Source organism: Eulemur rufifrons, chromosome 28 (assembly GCF_041146395.1).
Source record: "Eulemur rufifrons isolate Redbay chromosome 28, OSU_ERuf_1, whole genome shotgun sequence".
Classification (NCBI taxonomy): Eukaryota; Metazoa; Chordata; class Mammalia; order Primates; family Lemuridae; genus Eulemur; species Eulemur rufifrons.
This window is the reverse complement of record NC_091010.1, coordinates 40,199,753-40,218,236: the sequence shown is the minus strand read 5'-3', so window position 1 is coordinate 40,218,236 and position 18,484 is coordinate 40,199,753.

Sequence of the window (18,484 nt, the reverse complement as noted above, 5' to 3'; positions counted from 1 at the left end):
ACTGGGAGAGGAAAACCTCCTCATCTTGTTCCCTATGTCACAATAAAAACAAAGAGGAAGAAGATAAGTCCAGTAACTCTTCACCTTATATTTGGTCAGGTAAGAGCAGGGGCTTGGAGCCAGGCCTCCTGGCTTGGCCACTTACTGTGGGTAGTTTCTTAACCTGTCCAGCCTATCGAGGGGATAACGACCACCCCTGGTCATAGGGCTGTTGGGAAGACCGAGACAGTGGGAATAAATGGACTTCCACATAGTGATTGCTCAAGGTAGATAGCCACTAAGTTAATTCAGCTGCAACAGCTTCAGGTCTACTTCGACTGAACACCTACCATGTGTCTGCTCTATGTACAGACTTCATTTAACAAGCAGCATTCAAGGAACACTCAATCTTCACTTAACTGATAAGGAGACTAAGGCTTTGAAAGGTTAAATGGCATGTAGCAGTTCTCAGTGTTAGAAGGTGATGGAGCTGAAATGCGACCCCAGGTCTTCTGATTCACAGGCTACGGTTCTTTCTCCTATACTCCTGGGTATCTCCATGAGCCACGAATCTCTGATTAACCCAAGGATTCTCAGAGTCAATTAGTAAATAGGGTAGAGGGACTGTTAGAAACCTTCGGCTTACTGTCAGAGACATTTTCAATTATTTTATTATGGCCAACACATATGTAAATGCACAACATAATTTTAACAGTTAAGCAATATGATAGTTTTCCTGTAATCACACTTTTGGTTTCTTTCTCCTCAAAGTTTCATAGACTTTCTAGACTGTCTAAATAACTTTCAGAATGTTTTCAACCAGAAGAGTTTTGGGTTTTTTTGTTTTTTTTTTTCTTTTTTCCATTGATTGCAAAACAGTGAGTTGACTCCTCTTCTTCCTGGAGCTCTTCTAAGTCATTACAAATAGCATTTTTCTTTATAGTTCTCAAGTGACCTTTAGTGCAAACATTTCTTTCTTCTTCCTGGGATGGGTCCTGACATCATTCTCCAAGAACACAAAGGCCTCCACAAGATTGATTTATCCTGCTGAGACTTTGGAAAGGGTCTCCTCTTCTCTGACCATGTCTTAATTCAACTAGGGGGAAAATATTTAGAAATGCCTCTCTTTTCCTAATTTTCTTTGAGGTTGGTTTTAAAAAGTCAGTTATTCTAACGCTGGCTTGGAAAACTTTATTGTCCCCAGTCAGAAGTATGGTTTTGTATCTTTTAGCCAATTATTTCTTATCTTTGGTTACTTCTGCTCTTTTTTTATTCAAATCAGCCAGCATCTGTTCCCAGGATTTGGTGCCAAGGTGCCACCCTGTTTAGAGAAACTAATCTTTGATCTTTTTCTTTTGCCTCTTCTTATCATCCCAAATTCCCTCACATTCTCATGCTTCCCTTTGCAAATTTACTTAGGATTTTAAAAAGAAAAGAAAACTTTGAAAGGAGAGCTATGATGCTTATTCAACTAAAATGCTGAATTACGGCGGCCAAAAGCTGTGTGGTTTTCCCTGGGTTCGCTCTGTTCTGCCTAGATGTCATGTGGCTTAATGGGGAGAAAACCTGCCAACTTAGAGCAGAAGGATTTTCAGCATCGACTCCTCCCATGTCGTGGGTCCCTGGTAAGTTTCCCAGCCTTTTGTTACCCAGGTAGCTTTTTCATGTCATGGGCATAATGGTAGAAGCCACCTCCATGGGCCAAATGGAAGGCACAAAATTAATATCAGGAGAGAGGCCCAGGGTGGCTCTTTCCTTACCAACAGCAGTCTCTGATATTTGCAGTTACTTTTCTTTCACTTCTTGGTACAAACATGTCCTCTTTTAAACAGAGCTAACAATAATTTGACAGTTTCACACTGACATGGAATTTTTGTCCAGCTTTTGAAGGAAATCTATTTATGCACGAAGATTCTTCTGAATTCAAAATCACTGTTACAGACATTTTTAAAGGGAGTGTTGTGTAACGCATGTAAGATAGAGTGATAAAACAATTTTTAAAAGTGCTGAAAAGGACTTTTGAATCACTCAATTATTCAATCAACGAACATTTATTTAATGTCGACTCTGTGTCAGATACTACCTTAGACCCCAGCAGTACAGTAGCAAGGAAACAACACAGGCCACGTCTTCCTGGCACTGAGAGCCCAGCGGATATCTTCTGCAACCACAGCAGTAGTTTGAATGTGAGTGTGGCTTTTCTAAGTCAAATGTAAAGCTTGTCCCTTGTTTTGAAACTATGTGAAAAGCCACAGCATAGTGGAAGAGAAAAGATGTAGGGAAAAAAAAGATTAGTGATTCCCAGGGAGACTTGATCACCTTAGGGCACTTTTCTAAGCAGTTGGACCTTTTTACCCAGAGCCACGAACCTGAATAAACTAGTGTTCAGTGTGCAGATCAGTGACCAGCCTGAAATAAGGGTTGGCAAACTACTGCCGGTGGCCAAATCCAGTCTACCACCTGTGTTTGCATGGCTTGTGAGCTCAGAATAGTTTTTACATTTTTTTTTAATGCTCGAAAAATATCAAAAGTAAAATAATATTTGTGAAGGAGGAAAATTATATGAAATTCATATTTTAGTTTCCATAAATAAAGTTTTATTGGAACACAGCCTGGCCCATTCGTTTATGTATTGAGTATGACCACGTTTGTGCGACGATGGCAGAGTTGAAGAGTTGCGACAGAGATTGCATAGTTGGCAAAGCCTAAAGTGTTCATTATCTGACCCTTTAAAGAAAATAGTTTCTGACCTGTGGTCTAAAAGACTTTCTGGTGCTGTCATGTCACACTGTGTGACTGTAGCCACCTCTTGAATTGCTGAGAGACACACTCACCCCAAACAGCCACTTCCCCCTCGGGATAGCACGAAATACAGGGAAAGGCATAGGAACAACAGAGTGTGACACATTTATGAGCAGGTTTGCGTTTTCTTCTGAGTGTGCAAAAAAAATGTATTATTTTTTATAACGCAACTTAATTCACTTACTGTCCTAACACGCAACCTTAATCATTTCTAGAAAACCTCTGGGTTTTCTCAGTGTTTTGATGTTCAAATTCAATCAATTCTGGATTTCCTCTATTCTCTTCCGCCTCCCTTAGGTGACCTGTGTGGGGTAGCCTACATGGCATTCTGGGAAGGGCTGCCTCTCCTGAGATGTATCCCCCTCTGGTTACTGGCATTCCAGGGGTGTCCATGACCTCACCTGGTCTTGCTGCTTTCTGTTACAATGTACCTTTGTCACTTCTGCCAGACACCTGGCTCTATCAGCGCTTTGCCACCCTTGAGCTCTTCTTGAGCACGTGGAAACTTTGCACTGCTCTTCCATGTTTTCTCGGGGGCTGCTGGAGAAGAGTTAGGATGGCCGTCTCTGACTCCGGTACCCCAGGACGCTGGGACGGGAACCAGGTCTATCTGACAAGGTCCTTACGCTTAATACTGCCAGCATCTTGAGTGGGAAACACCCCAAGCCAGCTATTGCGCCACCCGCAGTGGCATCTGTGGAGCTGGAAGAACAACAGGACGTCTTCTCTTTCAGGGCTGGGATCTGAGGCAGGCAGGGAGGAGGGAGGAGCCAGCTGCTGCTCGATAGCCCTTGCGAAAAGAAGCCTGTTTTTCTTTCCCAGTTCTGGGCATGCTCCAGCCAGCTCAAGTCGGACCTATTGGCTCTGTTCGATTCAGCAACTTCAGGCTCTGGTTAGGCCAGATGGAAAATCAGTGCTGGAGAAACGAAAATGTGAAAAACCGTGGCAGAAGAAGGTCATTCACCCCCTCATAAATCTAAACACACTAAGCCCATTGAAGGACTTGCCAGGAAAATGTGATTTTCAGTTTTCTCTTTGGGTTCAATTTATCTTTACTGCTAAGTAGTCAGGTTGAATTAGATCCAGAACCAGATACAATTCGACCCTTTTTCTTTGAAGGGAGCGGCCCCCACCTTCCTGTCAGTGACCTAGCTACCCCATCCTGAGGACGGGTACGTCCCAAGTTAGGAATTGTAACAGATTTTCCTTTAGGTATCTGAATCGGGTGTCAGTTGTTTCCTTCTCTCAGATAAATGAGGAATTGCATCTTTTCTGCTATGCCTCACTAAAGATGAGAAACAATTACTCAGGATTGCATTTTACTTCACTGGGTTTTGCTTTTTGCAGATGGCAATTTTTCTGCTTCTTATGATGTACCTTGGCCTGAAGCACAGCCCCATCTATCATCCTGACCGTTCAAGTTTGGAGTTTTGAAAGATATGTAATAGGATGGAATACAAAAAAGAACACACCTGTCCAGGCCATTTGGGTGGCCAAATTAACCCTCATGACAAAGAGGTGACTAGAATAGGCACTGGAATACCCACACTCCCGTGATGTTACTACAATTATTTGTAAAGATAAAACACACAGAGCATCCTTTTATTGGCAAGAATCCTAGTTCCCATCCCATAAAGGAGCAGAATAGAAGAGAGTAGTCCGGGTGTATTTCCTGTCTGAATGGCAAAGTGGAGATTGATTTATGATTTTCCATATTGAAACAACTTGTTTCCCCACAATCATCCCCTACATAAGCACAGGAGTCCGATTCTGAAGGCAGATACCTTCAGGATAGAGTGAGAGAAACCTTCCTTCCAACTCCCTCTGGTAGACTTAATACATAACCACTAAGTCTTTGCTACGCCTCCCTCCAAGAGGGGAAGCTTGATTCCCTTCCTCTGGAATGTGAGCTGGGCTTAGCAACTCACTTCTGATGCATAGAACATGGCAGAGATGACAGCATGTCATTTACAAAGACTAAGATATAAAAGATCCCTATGGCTTCCTCCTTGCTCTCTGTCTCTAGCATCTCTTAGGCTGGAAGAAGCCAGCTGTCGTGTTGTGAGAACACTGAAGCCGTCCTTCGGAGAGGCACACGTGAGAGTGAGCCATGCTGGGATAGATCCTTCAGCCCCAGTCAAGCCTTCAGAGGACATAGTCCTGGCCAACCTCATGACCACAACCCCATGAGAGACCCTGAAGCACAGCCACTGAGCTAAGCTGTTCACAAATTCCTGACCCACAGAAGCTGTCGGATAGTACATGTTTGTTGTTTTAAAGCCACTAAATTATAATTTGTTATGCAGCAATAAATAATAAAGTCTACCTTAGAAAATATTTCATTGGTGATGAAAATTTTGTTAGATGTGTTATTTATGATGTATACCTATATGTTTAATGTTCATGAAAAAATAAGTAGTCAGCTCTCACAAAGAATAGGGCTGGTAAAATCAATAACCATGTTAGTTTATACTTCATCCACCAGAACTTGGCCAGACATGTTCCTAGATGGGTTAATGGACACACTCAAATGCTCCCCCATATGGATCACTTGAATGAGTGGACTAAGAGAAAGGGGGGGTCCAGGTTTATCAATCCCACTTTACCATAAGAGCAGAATTAAGAGAATATTGTGCTGGTTTTAAAATATGCACGCAAATTTTTGACACCCTTCCCACTGAGAGCTGGGAGTCTCTGCCCCCTGCCCTACAATCTGGGCCAACTGTAGTGACTGGCTTGTAATCAGTAGATTGTTCAGTAGACAGCCCCAGCTGAAGTGTCAGCCAACAGCCAGTGTCAACTACCAGACACACAAGTGAAGACACCTCCCGATGATTTCTGTCCCCAACCATCCAGTCAGTCACTCTCAGCTGTTAATTCACTTCCAGCTTGACTCTTCCAATTTGAGACCCTAGATGTCATGGAGCAGAGACAAGGTATCCCCACTGTGTCCCGTCCAAATCCTTGTCCCACAGAATCCATGAGCATCATAAAATGGTTGTTATATGCCACTAAGTTTTGGGGTAGTTTGTTACATGCAATAGCAACCAGAACAGATATATAGAAACAGTATTTCTTCATCGTTCAGATGAGTTGAAAACAATTCAGTTTGGAGACAAGAACTGATGAGCCAATTGAGTTTAAGCTATGACCCTTAAAGGACTTTAATTTCAGTGCAAAATGTAAGGTTCATTATAAGGCTGGCAACTTGAGAGACTAAGTGGAGAGACACTGTATGGTTTTTGTTCTGTTGTAGCTTTCTGTTGCAAATTGCGTATCTCTGAGGAGAACATTAAGGAGCGCCTTAGGCAATTATGTATAGAGCTATAAACAGTAAGCATAAGTTTTACCTTGGAGTCCTTCCCCCCACTTTTAAAAATATTTGAAATTATGAAAATATTCAAACACAGGGAGATACAGAAAATAATGAGACATCTAAGTATTCAACCCTATCACCGAGAACTCACCCAACATTTTTGGACATTTTTGCTTCATATCTCTGTTTAAATAAGAAATAACCTGTCAAATACATGTAGAGTTCCCTTCTCCCACCCAAGAGGTTTATCCCATCCCCAGAAGTAATCACTATCCTGAAGTTAGTGTTTCTCCCTTATTTTTGCCTTTTCATTATTTTAAGGATAAATAGCTCTGAAAGTTATCTTACAATTACATTTATTGAGAGCTAGTTTTAATGATGTTGTCATTGAGTAAGTTGATTTGGTTAAGACGCCATAGACAAATGTTTGCTCACTCACTTACTGATGGATTAAAACTTCTAGGATACGTGCTCTCCATCTAGTGGTAAAAATGGGATAACCAGAGGTGCGCTTATGTCTGATGTAGAGGAATGAACACACGCAAAGTGACTTCTGTGGACAGGACACTCTTCTAGTTGCTGTGACAAATACAAAGGTGAACAAAACACAGACTCTGGCCCTCAGGTTGCTACAATCCATGGAATGCTTACCACGTGCTCAACAACCAGGTGAGGGACACAGAGGCTCAGAGAGGTCAAGGAACTCGCTCCGGGTCATACAACAAGTGACTGGCAGAACAGCAAGCCTCCACTTACCTTTCCGACTTCAAAGCCCATTCTCTAAACTGGGAGGCTCGACAGTACTTCAAAACATTATTTTTATATTAAAACAAATGCAGATTTCTTATGGAAGAATGCAAATGCTAATGAATTTTAAGAATTAAAGAGAAGAGCCTTCAAATAAATTTGGCTTATTTCTCGGGTGGCGCCACAACCTCAAATCCTGGAATTTCTTCCTTTAGGGGTCTCAGGGAGGAAAATGTTGAGAAGCTCTTCTTGGGGATGGCGTCTAGCATAGAGCAGAGGAGGGTTCAGAGTGGGGAGTATGACACTTGAAAGACCACCAGCAGCTGTGATATTGAAAAATATTAACACCTGGATCACTTGGGCACCGATCTATCAGAACACGGCATTGGCCAAGCAGACCAGACACCGAGCATAGCCATCAGCTTAGCCGTAACTATGCCCAACACCTTCCTCATGAGAAAAGAAGCCTGTATGCCCTAGATAAGGGACAGGACTTAAAGAACGGTGAAGATTTAATAAACTATCTACCAGATAATCCTTTAACAGATCCTAAACCTGCTCTTCCTCTTCTATACTCCTGCCTTTGTTAGTCTCCCCAATTAGAAACCTTAATGTTATCCTCCACTTAACTTCTCAATTGAACTAGAATCCAATCTTGATTTCTGCTGCTTTTCTCATTGGTCCCTTGGTCCTATTTTGAGGATAGAGAGAGAATTATGTGTGCCTGGAACAAACAGCCCAGGACATGAGTCCACTGGGAAGGGAATTTCTTTCCTAGGTGAAAGAGCAGGCAGAATTGGTTGGGTATGGTCTGGGCGAAGGTGGTGAGGGGGTAGTGGGTGAGGAGGAGTGCACAGGAGGGAAGGTCAGAGAGATGGTGGGAGTGGGAGGCCAGCTATGTGGCTTGTGTTAGTGTTCTGAGGGCAGTTAGGAGCCGTCGGAGGATTTTAGGCAGGGGGGGAGGAGGGTGAGATATAATTTGTGTTTTCAAAAGATTACTCTAACTGTGGTAATGAACTCCAAGATGGTGAGACCAGAAGCAGGGAGACCAGGAGCTTTTACAGGTGTAGAGAAGTGAGACAATGTTGTTTGGGTGGGGGAGGTAGTGGAGATGGAGATCAGAGAAGAGATCGTGAGTCTGGGCTGGAGGTAGCGGCCATAGGGAGTCCTCTGATATGATCTAGCCCAACTTCTTCACCTTACAGATGAGGAACTTGGGGTTCAGAGAAGTAATGTTGAGTAATTATTGATAGATGGCAGGACCACCACTCTGACATAGGCTTTTGATTTCCAGCCGAAAACACTTCCCATTGCACCACACTACTTTATATATCTTTCCTATGTGTATGTGTCTTTACCTCTCTCACGAGATTATAAATTTCCTGAAAGCAGAGAAGTTCCCTTATATTCAAATGACTGATTAACTTTCCTTTTGCAAAGGCTATGGGCAAGCCACATGGTAGGTAAAATATGATAGGACACAGTTCTACAGTCCCAGGATCACTCGAACCTAGGTACATAGAGGAAGCTCGTTGACACTTCTTAAACTGAAGTTGAAGTGCACACAAATGTTCCCATCCACATAAAGGAAAATCCCATTTGAGATCCAGACTCTAAGAGAAGGTTTGGAATCTTGCTTGAGTTCAGAGAAGGGGCAATCCTAGAGGAAACCCACATTAGTTCTTTATGGAGGGAAAGAGAACAGCCCTTGCAGGAGCTGTCCCAACTGACCCTCAGTTAGGAAGGCGTTTGCACACTCTATACCCCCAACTCAAAGTCAGGGAGGAGCGTTACAGGAGCTTAGCAGTGGGCCCACATACTCTTCTTCAAGACCTGGCAATGGAGACTCTGGCGCAGAGGGTGAATGGATGACAGATAGTTCTGGGGAACTCTCTCTTTTCACTTCTGCCTCCAGAATAATAAAACAGCATTGGCTGTTCCTTCAACGTAGGAGCTGTTTTCATCAAGAGGAATATGCAGGGCCACGTGGGAGCCCAGGGGAAAGCAAACCAAGGGCTGACTTCTCATACCTTCTTCTGGCTTAGGGTTTAGGCTATAATAAAGGAAAATGGCAGAGAGACTTAGAGTATAAGTTATTTAATCTAATTCACTAAGGTATGAGAGGAAAAAGGGGCTAAGCATATAACCAGATATACATCATAACCAGGGGTTAAGTCCTAACCAGAAATAAAGGGTGTTCACTGAACTCAGCCTGAATGTTATCTCATTCAGGAGCACAGGCTTGATGGGGAACAACTGGAGAGAGATGTAGATTCAGTCCCAGTAGTGGAACCTTTCCCATTTGGTGTAGTTGGAAGGATTGAATGCAGCCATCCGGAAAACCTCTAATAAAAAGATGGCACTTAGTTTTAGAAAGAATGCCAAACACCTGTGTCTGTTATTAATCCTCAAGTTATTGAGAATTAGCTTTGAATAGCTCAGGTCCTCATAACAAGCGAATTTAAGATCACTCTCCATAGCTCATAGTCCTGCTTTCTCTAGGTATGTGCGACATTGGGTAAGACCCTCCTTAGGACAGATCTGTTTCTGGTACTCTCAGCCTCTCATACTGTGTCCTCCTCCTTCTCTGGCACCTGGTGCTTTCTTGTTGCAAATAGGGCTTTGGCAGCTCCCTTACTAGGCTTGCCCACCAAACGATGTCCCGTGTTTCCAAATTATTCCCTTACTACCCATCGATTCCATAAATCCACTTCCTCAGAAGACCAAGCTCATCAATCTATTTGGAGGAAGACAATCTGCACTTTTCATGCTATGGGTTGGATGACTTACGTGTTAACTCATCCATTCTTCCCATGGAGAGATCTTAATGGTGGGGTGTTGTGGGAACATGGGCCACTCCCCAGCATTTCTAACATTATCCCAGTTTGTAATTATATCATTGTAGAATTATACTATATAATTGAACTAATTAATTTCTTTCTTTCAATTAGATGACAAGTGCTAAGAGAGGAAGGCACATGACTGATGGGCATTTCTTAGCTTAAAGCGCCATCACTGGAGCAACATAGGAGACTGGGGAATACTTCTTGTGTGAATGAATGAATGAAAGAAAACGAATGGATTGAAAATGAATGAATTGAATTTTCAAGCACAGGTGAGACAACTCTTTGTCATATCTGCTCCAAAGCACAAAAGCCACCAAAAAAAGAAAAAAAAAAAAAAGTAAAATAGTATCAGGAAAATTGAAAGATTAAGGAACTGAAAAATTACTGTTTTTTTTTAAAATGTAGCACTGTGTACAAAATTCTTTAAATTAAAAAAGACAGAGACACGTCATTGGGGCTGAGAGGTAGGTTTCAAGGAAGCAAGCTCCAGTTACTTAACACCCTTTGCTAGCAGGGCATCACTCTCTTCAAGTAAGAAAACGAATCAATACCATTCTATTCCACTCCTTCCCCTCCACTCTGATGAGACAGCCTGAGCCCTGTGTTTTCAGCTCCTCCACTGACATTCCCGCCACCACCCTCCTGCTCCTGCCGGCTCCCTCATGCAGACCCTCCCTCATGCAGACCCTCCCTCTAATCCCTTCTCTTTCTCTGGCTTCCTTGGTGATGAGTTACAGGAGTAGGATGTCGCACATGAAATTTGCCAATTTCGCATAAGGCTCAGCCTGCGTTGCAGAGGTGTCCTCGTTCTGCCTGGATTTCTATGAAAAGGAGACAAATTAGGTAAAACTGTCTGGTGCACAGTAGGCACTCATAATATGGGACTTCCCCCCCCCCCCCCTTCATTCTTAGTTCATTAAAACACTTCTAAACTGCAACTGTCTAGCAAGGATCTCTCTTTATTTTCTGGCCTAAAAAACATTTGTAATTAAGCCATAAAACAGTGAACTGGGGTTAGACATGTACATATGGATATACATGCCAAAAAGCTATGAAATTCTAAGTGGCAATAGCCTGTAATTCCCTAGAATGGAGGACTTCTTAAAGAGGGTGATTTATCTTTAAAGCATCACTCAGGTGCCTTTTTTTATACAGTCCTACTGTTGCTATGGAAATCGCCTCTGTAGGAATGTGTGCAAATGCAGAACGGATTGCCAGTTGCGCGAATAGGGAGGTGTGGGCAAGGGGCAGCAGGCATGTTGACACTTGTCTGTCTCCAGCTTTGGTCCTGAATAGAAAGAACTAGAATGTGGTTGAAGAACATGGAGGGCGTGCTGTGAGGGAGACACTGCCACAGATATCTCAGTGCCTGAGAGACCCCCAAGACCTTCTAGAATCTCCAATCTCCACTCTACTACTACTTAGGGTGACCATCATGTCTGCTTTCTAACTATTTGCTTTCACTGTCAATGTCATCCTTGTTTAGTTTATAAACCAGTCACAAATCACTACAGAATATAATTTCCCCTCCCCCCAAAATGAGAGAAGCAAACCAAAGTGATTTCTCAGTAAGAACATCCCCTCCTTTCTTTGCATTTCTATCACTTTTTCCACAGCTGCAATTGCACAGTCCCCCTTCCCACGCTCCCCAAAGAAGTGTCTTTCATCATTTCACAAGGAAAAACTAAAGTTGTGTTGAATCACGGCACCTGCAGTCTGCTAGGCTCACTCACTAATGAAGTGACCAGCTCTTACGTATCAGCCATCCAGATTACGTATTTCAAATTTGTGCTGCAGGAAAAATAAAAATGACTGCCTACGGTGAACTCTGTGAGGGTGTATCATTCATGGTTTCTTGCTGTGAGCAACGTAAATGAGAAAGGACACTGGGGACATCACAGAGTCCTTGGGGAAGGCTAGAGAACCAGGTTTAGAAAATAAGCGGGCATCCAGACCATAGCCAAGGTCAATGACACACAAGCTGTCCAGTTTGGACAGTGGTGCCCCTGCCAGGAGGCACTGGACACCACTGGTGCCACAGCAGCCATGACTGCCCCACAGACTGCATGCTGCTGCCGCTGCTGCCTTTGCTGCCACTGACAGATGAATAATCCATGCGTCCTCCTTCTTTGCCTAATTAGCTTCTGATTCTAAGCCCCAGATGTGCATCTGATGGGCCACGCCTCCTTTGGGTGCTTAGGCTCTAGCAGCAAGCAAGGCTGGAAGAGTGAACATCAGCCCTTTTCAGCTTCTACAGAAGAAAGTGCGTGCTGCCTCCCACCAATTTCACAAACATAGGAAAGAAATTCAAATGCTCTGCAGCCTTCAAAATATCTGCTACATGGGGTGATGGTGAGTATTAAATCTGAGAATGTCAAGGGCCTCTATATATAGTCTTTAGAAATAAGATCTCTAAAAGGCTATTGGAATCAAGGTCAAATGTTCCAAAATAAAGCCATAAAGCAGGGCTCTCTCAGATTCTTTAAAAGGGGAGATAATTTTTAATTGTCCATGGCTTTGGGTCGAATGCTAAAAGAGGAAAGGGAAAGGAAGAAGAAAGGATACTGATTACAATTCCTGGGGGCAGGGAAGCTCACAGTCCTGATGGAGCAAGGGGAATATTGGCCAATTGTGCACCATCATCTGCCAGGAATCCCACACAACCATGGAGAAGGGATGCAATAGAAGGAGGGGAAGATACTGAGCCAGAAGACCTAGAATTCCACTCACAGGGAGAAGGTAAGGTGTGGCCCGCAGCAGAGGGGAAGAATGCCGGGTGAGTGTAGGGCTGCAAGGGAGTGGTGTCCTCAAGAAATCTTGAACACCATGGTGGCCCATGCAGCAGGCTGTGACTGAGGAAAGGGGGGGGCATCAGTGAGGAAAGAGGGGACACAGGGATGATTTGAGGCAAAAAAAAAAAATAATAACATAGGAAGAAAGGTCATCTAATTGTGGGACAGGCCAGCTGTCAGGACAAGAAAATTTCCCAAGGTGTCATTTTGCCTACAAGTGATAGAAACCCAACACTAATTAGCTCATGAAAAAATAGAATTTATTGGAGGGATATGGGGGTGCCTCATATAACTGCCAACAAAGAGGGGAAGGGCAGCAGGACCCTAGGGATCAAGCATCCCCAGGACACCCTGTCTCTGTCTCTCATCTCTGCTTCTCTCTCTGGAGAGAAGAGCATCACTGCCTTGACCTGTGGACCAGCGACTTTGGCCTCGTGGGGAACAGGATTGCTCACAGGGCTAAAGTCTTATGTCCTGTGGCTTCTGCCTCCAGAGGGGAGATGCTCCTCTTCTTTTAACTCCAGTTCTGTAGAAATAATCCAGCAAGCCTGGCCTACCCAGGCCAGGTGTCCCAGTTTAAGTTTCTGGCCATTTTAAAGGACAATTGTTAGTTGTGGGCAAACTTCTAACATTTTATCTACCCCTGGGGCAATCAACTGTGGAGAGGAAGGTGGGGTCCTGATCAACCCATTTTGGGTTCATTCTCTCCGGGATCTGTCAGGTATGAAAGGAATAGGGCCATGTAACACAGACGTAGCCGCTGGGGTCCCATCCCTTGAGTCAAGGCTGTTCTCAGAAAAGGGAGAATCACTGTGAGCTCCAGTTGGAGTCTGTTATATCCAAGAATCCGGATGGGAATTGGAGCACAGAGTCTTCTGGGAGGAACCAGGTAGGCAGCCCTGACCTTTAATACCCTACTTTGCCATTGCAGGTAATTAGGCAGTTGGCTGAGAGAAAAGCACTGCTGTGAGCCCCTGAAGGGCCAAGGCATTGTCTCCTCACCTCAGGGTGCATCCCAGGGTCCTTGTGGGTGATCCGTGATGGTGGGGTTGAGGGGAGCTTGTTAATCCAAATGTCAATCCAATAAAGTGCTGGTGAGCAGTGCACCCATAGTCTGAGCACAGGAAGCGCCCACTGTACTTACTCAACAATGGAGGAGGAGCTGAGCTTAAGGAGGACCTGGAGCAGGGATGACATGCACCAGAGCCCTCTGAGAGGAAGCGATCATGGTGGTGATACTCAGAGGTGGCCAAGTCCTCATTCCACACTCAACTTATCATCCCGAGTTTCCCCCTCCTCCCCTGCCATTGCAGTGCCTGATGGGTTTTACAAGGGGCCGGCTTGGAACTGTCCAAATGTAAAGCGAGCTGATCTTTCCTGCCCACTGTTCACTCCCAGGCCACACAATGCACATTTGGAAAGTAAAAAAGCAGTCAGTCTCTATTTATGTTCCAAGCAACTGCCCTGAGGGATTCTTAATGGAACTGACTCAATCACAGAGTTGTTTTCATATCACACAATCAGCCACAATTTGTAGTTTGGGAAAAAAGTCAGCGTGCATTGACCTGAGCTGATGCCATCTGATGTCAGCTGCATCTCCCAGCCTGGCCTGGCTTTGCTGCAACCAACCCTAAAGAGATCACTTATAATATTAAACTTGTAGTTCCTGGTGTTGGTAGAATTTTCACTTCCTTAACAGAACTGGATCATTGGGAAAGGGCAGGAAGAGAACTTGGAAAACTGTAGTCGAGTTTATACTTCACTGCTCATGAGAGTTGAGACTGGCGTCCACTTCCAAAGTCACATGTGCTACCGAACATTGTATATAAAGTTATATTTCAGGGACCCAATTAAACCCATCTTCCATCCAACTCTTCCTGTATGATAAGTCATGGTCTAGCAGCTTTCTTCGAAGGAAAAATAAAGTTCCACGAGTGGATTCAACTGTCATTTGCTACTTGAAAATGCCTCAGGTTCATCTTTTTTCTATTTCTACTTTTACTCAAGTTTCTGATTTTTGGACACATTCTTATTTTTAAAAAATTAAAGCTCTATCCTTTTAGGGATATACGTCAACATGTCAACTGCTTTGTCACATCCTTTGCTAATGCCAATGTCATCAGAATAGAAAAAGCTGAAGCGAGGAATTGCATTTTGGAATGAGCACCACGTGAGCAGTAAGGGCAGACAGCCAGAACGTTCTGGGGAAGAGAATGAAAGCGGAGCTGCGGTGGAGAGGTTTAAATCCCCTTTACGGCTCTGATCTTCCTCCTGCTCTCCCAGCCTCCATGGCCCATGGGAACAAAGGTGGTGTCATGTTGCCGGGGCTCGCTGCCTGCCACCGCACTTTTGTTTTTTCCAGTCTTTTTTTTCTTTTCTTTTCTTTTTTTTTTTTTTAAGACTTTTTATTAAGAAGTTTTAGGATCACAGAAAAATTGGGAAGAAGGTACAGAGATTTATTCCCCATATACCCCCTGCCCCTACACATGCATAACCCTCCCCCCTCTTCAACATCCCCCACCAGAGTGCTACATTTATTATAATTGATGAACCTGCATGGACACATCATTATCACTCAGAGTCCCTAGTTTACATTGGGGTTCACTCTTGCTGGTGTACATTCTATAGGTTTGGACAAATGGATAATGACATGTACCTACCACTATAGTATCATACAGAGCAGTTTCACTGCCCTAAATATCCCCTCTGCTCTGCCTGTTCTTCCCTCCCCCCTCCTAACCTCTGGCAACCACTGTTGTTTTTATTGTTTCCATAGTTTTGCCTTTTCCAGAATGTCACATTGTTGAAATCAGACAGTCTGTAGCCTTTTCAGATGGGCTTCCTCCACTTAGCAATGTGCATGTAAGATTCCTCCATTTCTTTCGGTGGCTTGAAATGACAGCTCATTTCTTACCACCACGCTTTTAGTGTCAGCACCAAGCTTTCACTTTTCCTGTCCCCACCCTGACAACGTAAACATCTAAGAATCACTTCTTAGCCACCAACTTCCCCTGTGCGGGTGAGAGAAAATCAGATTACACGCCAAAGTCTAAACATCATGCTTTCTCCTCTGGTTTCCTGGTACCCAGTGTCCTGTTGTGCTTAGAGGTTTCCTGTTTGAAAACCCAATGTGTTGGCCACCTCATGGTCTGTATTTTTTTAATCTATTTGCAACCAGACATTATCAATATATGCAGTGCATAGGGGCATGTACTCCAGGTGTTTGTCCTTGTTCGGGATTTCTCTGCCACGATAACGATGACGTTTAAAGTTAGGAAACTATTCATATTGGACATTTTTACAAAAGAAGTCTAGAAGTGTCTCTGAGAACCCCACATTTCAGACAGTTAGCAGCAGCATGTGGAAAAGTATCCAAGAAGCGATTTCATTTCCATGGCAGCCAGGACCCAGACGCTGAAGCTTTATAGATTAAAATCAATGCCTGAATTGCATTCAGAAAGCCTGAATTGCCTGTCAGACTTCAGGACCAGCAGCTCAACGTGATAAATGAGGTGAAGAGCCCGGTCCAGGCGAGGGAGTGCGAGCCGCATTAGCGAGCACTTCGGATTCCTTTTCAAAGCAAATACCAAATGGAATGAATTACTGGGAAACAGCAAATGAATGTCAAGAATTTGAGATGCGGGGGTTATAATTTACTAATTACTGGGAAAAGATGAACACAAAGTCAATGTGTGAAAGAATGTAGGTAGGGGGAAGGTTGGATAGGGGAGGTGGGGGGGAAAGAAAGCGGGCTGTGCACGAGGCTCCTGTTTTGCAACCTGATAAAAAGAGACGAATTTTAGACATGTGGATACCTGGTCCAACTCCCAGCTTGGTTATTACCAGACTGTATCTTGAATTGTAATGAACATGAAACGAGTGCATAAACACCCAGACTAGTGCTTGGCACATAGTAGGCAGTCCGTAAATGTTCTATCTGCCTCTTCCCAGCTCCCATTCTACTCTTTTCTTATTTAGTACAGGAATCTCAGCACTGAGACATAACTGATTTTGCACAACAATTCAGTGATAGAGAATGAGCCTCACTGCCTCCCACAGCAGGTCATGGAGAAATTCACAGAAACACTGCCACAAACTAGGTTCGCTGTAAAATTTCATGAATAATATAACTTTTGATGCTGTTGTCTGCCTGTTAGTACAGAGCTGTCCAGCAACAAAATAATGACCACAATTTTATTCTCCATGTCTTTGCCTCTCTTTTGTGACACTAATGCATTTTCTGAGCCCAGTGGGAGCTGGGCAGGGCAGTCCATCAGCCAGGTGCTCCTAACAGGGCTAGCTTCGGGCAGCCAAGATAGGGACTCCCTAGGGTCCCCTCTCTGCCACCAGGGATAGGAAGAATGTCATCTGAAGAGGAATTGTGGAGTAATTCAGCAAGACATGGAATGGGAGCCAAGAGACTCAGATGTCCTGGCTCATTGTCCTGGCTCATTCACCAGCCAGGTGTGCAAAATGAAGGGGTCAGACCAGAGCATCATTCCCCAGACTATTTTTACTAGTTCTTTAAGAGACCGTGATGAAAAGAGCTTGTTATTCCCCAGCATCCACTCCCCTCGCTTCTTGGTACTAGTGCCCCTTGGTTTTTGGCTGTGACTATGGCTACTCGGAATGAAGACCACATTGCCCAGTCATCCTTGCACTGTTGCCACATGATGAGGTTCTGGCCAATGATAGGAAAGCAAAGATAGTGTGTGCAACTCCTTGGAAGTGTCATTGGAAAGGACAGTGCTTTGGGAAAGGAAAGGAAGGCATATTCTTCTCCTTCCCTCCCTGTTCCTGCTGACTTTATGTGTTTGTGATGGCTGAAACTGGAGCAGCCGTCTTGGACACTGACGTGGAAGCCACATGCTAAGGAGGGTAGAACAGCACAGCAGCAGGAGACAGGGTCCCTGGGGCTGTTAGGAACCACGCCAACCTCAGACTATCCAGCTTTCTTTTACATGGAAAGGAAAAATGTCATTGTTATTTTGGATTTTCTGTTATTCAGAGTTGAACCTTAATCTTAACTAATAGAGATTTTAATAGATGTTCTACTTAACTGGGTTCCTTGGGCAAATAAATCCTGAAAATTCTGTATATTACAGACTTTTCTTAAAGATTTGCAACGTACCCTCACACATTATAGGCTGATGTCCCATCAACGCTTGCAACTCAGAGCATGGTCTGTGGACCAGCCCCAACAGCATCACGCAAGAGCTTGTTAGAAATGCAGACTCTCAGGCAACTCCAGACCTACTGAGTCAGAATCTGCATTTTAACAAGACTCCCAAGTCATTTGTCTGCACATTAGTTTGAGATGCACTGCCATAGCTTACATTGTGGGAATGGTGTCCTGTGGTCTTGGAGTCTGGAACAAAAGTAGCAATTCACTGTCAGTGGGTATGTCTGGAGCCCCTGGGGCAGAGGAACAAGCATGAGTGATTCCCACTACCCCAGAAGGGCCATGAGCTTTTCAGGCCTCAGGCTGCTGCTGTCAACTCCATGAATACTCCAGACAGTTTCAGCTCTAAGTTTTGAGTCATTTTCAGGACCAAGCCTTCTTGGTTGTTGCTGACTGAGGCAACAGTCCCTGGCACACGTCCTCTTCTCCTGCTCCCAGCCACCTCTGCTTCCGTAGGGATTGGGTCAACCACCAGAGCATCCCCCTGCTGCTGGGCACTTTTGTGTCCTGTGACTGCTTTTCTGGGCAAGTTAGACCTGGATCTACAGACGAGGTCAGAAGGGACCTCCAGGAGACCCAGCACTACCTACCACGGCCCGCAGAAGCAGCTGTGTAGGCAAACCCCTTATCAGTCATTTTCAATCTCATGCAAACTCACATGGACACCTAGTCTAGCAAAATCAAAATATCAGTTGAATCAGGTTATATTATTTGTGAAACAGTAACCAATTAGCTCAATTCCATTTATTTTTTTGCTTTACAATTTATCTGGCAGTAGTATGCCAGAGGCCGTACTAGGTAGTGGTAAAGATCTTGTTCT